We start from the raw sequence: 6,290 nt of genomic DNA on the forward strand, positions 1-6,290 counted from the left end.
ATAACTTGTGAATTCATGATGTTAAAGCTATATAATTAGGTAAAGTTGAGTAGCGCAATAGCTTAATAAAATCTGTGTGGCATGTCTACACTTATAAAGCATTTTGCTTCTTTTGTTAAGAGATGCTAAATGTGGTTTGAGAACTATAAAAAAACTTTTCTCAAAGGTAAAGCTCATACCTCGCGGATATATTATTTAAAGAGGATGCAGTTCGTAAAATTTCCCTTTATTTGCTGTAATTAATTTTATTGTCTTAAATTGCTATATATGTTTTGATATCTCTGTTGGTAACCTCTTATTAGCATGCTAAAATGAGCTTTTGTGGATAGTGTAGTGTGTCTTAAATGTGCCTTCTGTGAGCCCAACCCCTCCTATCAAGCCCTGGTATATAAGTGGTCAAGTTAAGCACTTTCCTTCTAGCGATCAAGTTGGTTGTTGGCGGCAATTACATTTTTGGTTTTCTCTGTTGTTGGTGTTATGCTTAGCGTTGATTTGTTGTGACCCATAATTGTATGTTTTATATTGTTTATGCAGCTATAGGTAATATTGCGGCCGTTGTTAAATATTTTACGCAATGGGCGACCAGATGGAAATTCAGTATCGATTATTTGCATGAAAACTTTTTCATTGTTAGTTTGTACACTCTTACTATGAGGAGGATTATACAATATGAACTTTTCGGCGGTGTCTGTATGTTTTGGGTGTTGTAGTAGTGGGTTGCTGAGTGTACTTGGGTTGATGTTCATATTTGCTTGTCTTAACAGCCTGTTGGTAAATTGGTGCCGCTCCATTAAACGTGTCTTTGCTTGAAGAAATAAAATTGATAATTGCTTGCTTGTGGCATCGGGAATGTTCTTCAGTAAATTCTTCATCAAGAGAAAGTCTGCTCTGCATTTATACTTTAGTAAATGCAATAATATTATATTGCTTTACATAACGTTAAACCTTGTTCAAAAAAGAAAATGATGACTATTTTCAAGCGTGAGTTGTCGTTATTAAAAGAAAATTAGAAAAACTAGAGTGGCTACAAAACTCATGATACAGCAAAGTAGCAAGAGTTCTGAACTGAAAAAATAACTTTATCTTTAACTTCAGTAAAAACATTCATTTGACTACTGTAGTTTTATTTTTTTTCAGTATTATTTACATGTAATTCAGTGTTTTTGTAACTTTTGGGAAGAGAAGTTAATGAAAGTCAACCTCAACCTACTTGTAATGAACTATATTAAGACATACAATTCGGGACATAATACTGTACATTTTTGAAACATGCTTGTTAATGTGCATGGTCTTCACTCTTTTATGTACGTAAACACATCTTATCTATCTAATATTGATACAACATTTGACCAAGTTTTTCAATAGACTACCCTTGTTTTGAAACAGTGTATAAAACAAACATTAGTCAATATGTTAGTTTGCGAAAGTGTTTACAAAAGTTTTTGTACCACTGTCTTAGAGATTAACTGAAAAAAGATGAAGCAGTATGTCTTATACTATTTATCCAAATTATAAAGCCTTTAAATACTCAATGAACTTTTAAAGGAACTCGGATGAAAGTTTTTGGTGATTTATTTGCCCACTTCACTTACATTAAATAGAGACATAATAAGTATTTGGTTTATCATTTGCGAAGACATAAACCACATCAGCACAAATGGCTATACATTAGTAAAATAATACCTTGTGATATCAAGAAATCGATGGAAACCAATGTATCTCAGGAGATTACCCTTTCAGTATGGCATATGTGACTCTAACAAAATGAGGTTTAAGAATACTATTGTCTATGAAATCAACTTGACAGTGCTCAGCAACACTTTTGAGTTTGACACCCCTATCATAAGTCTCACGGATGCAAACAGAACAATAAACATCACAATACTAAATACCTAGTAAAAATAATTTATTCCAGAATACATTATCTCTGTTGATGATTTGATAAACTTGTATAAAAGCTAGATCAATATTAACTGCAATTTATTTTAACCAATTTTTTTAATACAAAATTAATTTTGTTCAGACTAGTTTTAAATTCCGTTTTAGCGTCAGCAGAGCCAACACCAGTCACAATGAACCACTCTAATTAAAATTTTCTATGTGACACTGCTCTGTCTGGTCTATCTAAATCAGTTTGTCCTACAAGCTTTATCATAAACATTTTTCATGTAATAGGACTTCAAGTCACATTAAAATCGGAAAAAATAGGCTACCACTACATTATCATCGGGATCACTTCTACTGACGCACTTCATGGCTTTGCATATGACGTGAGTATCAGTTGCTCTTTCAAAGATTTTCTTTGGATTTATGACAGTGGCTTTTTAAATACAGTGGTTACTGTTGCAACAACGGGAACAATAGGAATTCGTTACGTTTGGCTCATGTTGGCAAGTCTTGGTCGATTCTACGCCATTCGTCAGCCACATGACTACAACTCATCCAGAATTACGAGTAACATTCTAGAGAGAGGTAAACTCTTTGTGGAATTACTCTTATTTTTCTCATCAACATTGGCTTCACTTCATTTCCAGAACTAGTTGGTTTTGATGAGGTCTTTAGCAGCGCTATCAATTTGAGTGAGAATCCATTCATAACATTAGTTGGCGTACTACAATTTGTCATTCCCTGATCACTCAATGCAGTTCTTCTGGCCTTGGTGGTGAATAAGCTACTGAAAATGAGTTGTCAACCTGCAAGAAGTTAAGTTAGCTGAGACACAAAAGTAGCTACAAAATACATCTTGTGAACCTGCTTGATGTTTTACATAACCTTAACTCCAGTGCTAGTGTATTCTAGTGCTATCATTATGACAAAAGACAAAGATCTTAATCGAGCCTTCCAATGAACTACCCTGTTTTCTCAAGTGGTTTATGGAGCAGCTAATGTTCTTTTCTATTATTATATTTATCAGAAATACCTACCAGAGATAAATAACTGGATAGTCACCAAATTAAGAAGCCACAGTTGATCCAAATTTAACAAATTTTAATGCTTCTACCTTTTAGTAAACTAACTAATCAATGTTCATATTCAGCATCTCATGTGTCAAAATGAGATGTGACTTCAAATGTTTGTTGCCTCTCCATCGTTTAAATGCCGCATCAAAAATTCCCATAATCTATTACTGATTGCTATTTTTTCAGACTTGTCCTCTAAAGAAACTGAGTGTTTTCTAAAGATTGTTTTGCTTTCCTCTAGAGTATACCAAAACCTCATATTTTGTGCTAGTTGGTCAACTGCTACATCAGCAATTGCTTGTAGCAAGCTGAGGTTTTCACTATGAGTTTATCTTTTTGCTGCACGTTTTTGAAATATTTAGGTCACTCTCATATGTTCAATACTCATATCGTACCATAGCATTTTAGCAGTTGCTTCAAGAAGTACATCTACTTACTCAATTTTTAATTTTATAACTGCTAATTCATGATTTTGGTTGTTGTTAACCAGGTTTGATGTTTTCAGCGTTGTTATTTGTGAGTGTTTCTTTAACAGTTACTGTATCACAAATAGTTATGATAGACAACTGTTGTTTGAAATAATAAATAAAGCTTTTACAAAGCACAAAATATTTGACTACATCGTTAAATTTCTTTAAATTTCCCAAGAAATGCATACTGAACCACCAAACGGGTCTTTTTAACAGCATACTCAATTGTTTACTGACAATTATTATTTTGATTTTAACTTGATCAAATTTTAAACTATAGCAATATCTACACCTTCTATTGCACTAAAGTACACTTTTCAAAACAAAATAGCAGATCGAACTAGCATTCTAAAGTGGAACAAAAATTTTATGAAAGCAGAGTAATTATACAGATAGAGCATGATAAATTCAAAAAGCGAAGTGTGGAGTTTTTATGATAAATGCATGTGCACACAAATTACGAAATTTATTCAACAACAATGAGACGAACCCTTGTTTAGAAATTTTATCAACAATTTTAAGCATCGTTTTGTAAACTCTTTAAAGTATAATAACAATACAAAACACATTTAAACCTATTTAAATATGTTACCAAGTCTTTGTAAACCGTCGGTATTATCTTAAAACTTACCCATCTGATCGGATTATACACAAATAGACAGATTAATTTGAACGAAAATTGCCACAAAACGCTTGAAACGCTGGTTTAATAAAAGTTAAGACCGGAAATTGAAACGGCGGTCGACAGAGAATATAACGATCAAGTTGTGCGCATTTCGCGAAAAAATAACGTGCACATTTCACCAGTCTATGGCATTGTTTACTTGTAATCGAATTTATTCGAAGGTTTCTGTAATAAACGTAGACCGTTTGAGGCATTGACCGATTAATAGGTACGAAATTGTGGTACACAGTTTATCAGCTTATGTTTTTGTCTAATCACCGAAGGCTTCATTATTTAAAACGTTAGCCGAAATTCTTTACAACTTATGTACAAGCTAAGGCTGAACTACAACGCCCCTTTATGACGAGAACCTTTTTTTATTTTGCTCCAGTTTGCAGAAAACTTTCAGACGCTTGAACGCTCATACTTGCTTTCTGTTAAAGATCGCTGCAAAATTGTGCATTGGTTTTCTATTATTACTGTATTACTATTACTAAGTTTGGATAGTCCTTTTGATACTTCTTGATATTGTTAGTTGTGTATAGTACCCAGTAGCTTGCCATTTCACTTCTACTTTTGCATTTCTGAGTTATAATAAACATATTTCTTTATCGTTGTTGGTAAAATACATACATTACAGTAGGTTAGGCCTACAGCTTAAATTAATATTTTTTTTATCGTTGTAAAACAGGTTTGAGATAGTAGTAGATTAGGTGTGATTGTTTGTGTGATTATGTGTGATTTATTATTGTATCAAACCAAGCTTTTCAAGCTATTTCTAGAACATTTCTTTTTCAAACAAGTCTCATTTACACTATACTTTGTCAATTCCTGCTGATAACTATTTTTTCAACAACCAACATAACCCTTTCTTTTTTCCATTATCACTTTGGTCAGGGGCTGTATGACAGTGGAATTTCTAGTAAATGTTTAGAGAGCCCTTTAACTACGAAACATAATATTCATGTTTTATTTACAATTTTAGCTAATTTTCAACAATCAGAAAAAATTCAATTCATATTAAAATAGCATAATTTGTATGAAATGAAGTACACTTTATGAAATAAACATACAGCCCAACAACTAGACAAGTTTGTAGAAAAAATCACCAATTTAATAACTTTATATTTATACAGAGAGAATTCTCAACTGAAGGAGACAGGATTTATGAACAGCTGGACACATTTCACCTGCTCATGATTTGTACCAACAGCCACCGTTACCAATGATCTACAGAATACCTTCAGATTAGCCATGTGACATCATCTGATAAGACAGCTAGCCATACAAAAACTTGTAGACACTGCCAGAGTATATCTCTTGCTGACACTTGCTCAATAATTTCTGAAAGCTCCACCTGCTGACACTTCAAGCGCTTTCAGGTTTAGTCAGAGTTAAACTCTTGACATTTAATTTAGTCTGCCAGGCAAGCGGGAATCATTAATAATAACTTTCTTCGCTAATGAAAATTCAAAAATAAACTAATTTTTTTTCATTTTTGGAATCTACAGTTGTGTTTTTTTATATAGCCTAAAATCATTTAGCTAAACAGTTTGCAATTTGACTGGTTATTTGATGAAGAGACAAAGAGATAGTTTGTTATGTATATGTAACTGTTTCCTTCCTAATGCATGCCCTTTGATATTTACTTATATGTAGATCTATACATATTTAGAAACCATATTTCAATAGTTTAATTAGGCATTTATTTTCCAGATTTACATTTTTCATCTATTGACTAACTTATGCACAACAATAAACATAAATAAACTAAGTGGCTCATGTAACTTATTTCACCTCTCCATTTTCTTTAGTACACACTTTAAAATAATCACAACTTTATATTGTGTCAAGGATATAACAAATTTAGGTTAGAAAAATAGTTTATCAAAGACTCTGAAAACAGTACTGATAAAAGTTGCTTCAAGAATTTGGAATTCGAACAAGTATTGAAACAAGCAAAAATCTTGAGCAAAAAGAAGAAAAACTGAGAAAAAGATCAAAGTACTAACAGGAATAGTTGCTTGATCTGATTTGAACAATATTTCACCAGTCAATGCTGACAAAAGCAAATCAAAGCATGCATAAAATAGAATAAAATAATTAATATAATAACACACAAATCCAATGGCATTAAAAAATTACTGTTACATTTACAAAAATTGTACATAGCTTCATCATATTTCTGCTACCGTT

Source organism: Watersipora subatra, chromosome 7, assembly GCF_963576615.1.
Source record: "Watersipora subatra chromosome 7, tzWatSuba1.1, whole genome shotgun sequence".
In the NCBI taxonomy this organism is placed as follows: Eukaryota; Metazoa; Bryozoa; class Gymnolaemata; order Cheilostomatida; family Watersiporidae; genus Watersipora; species Watersipora subatra.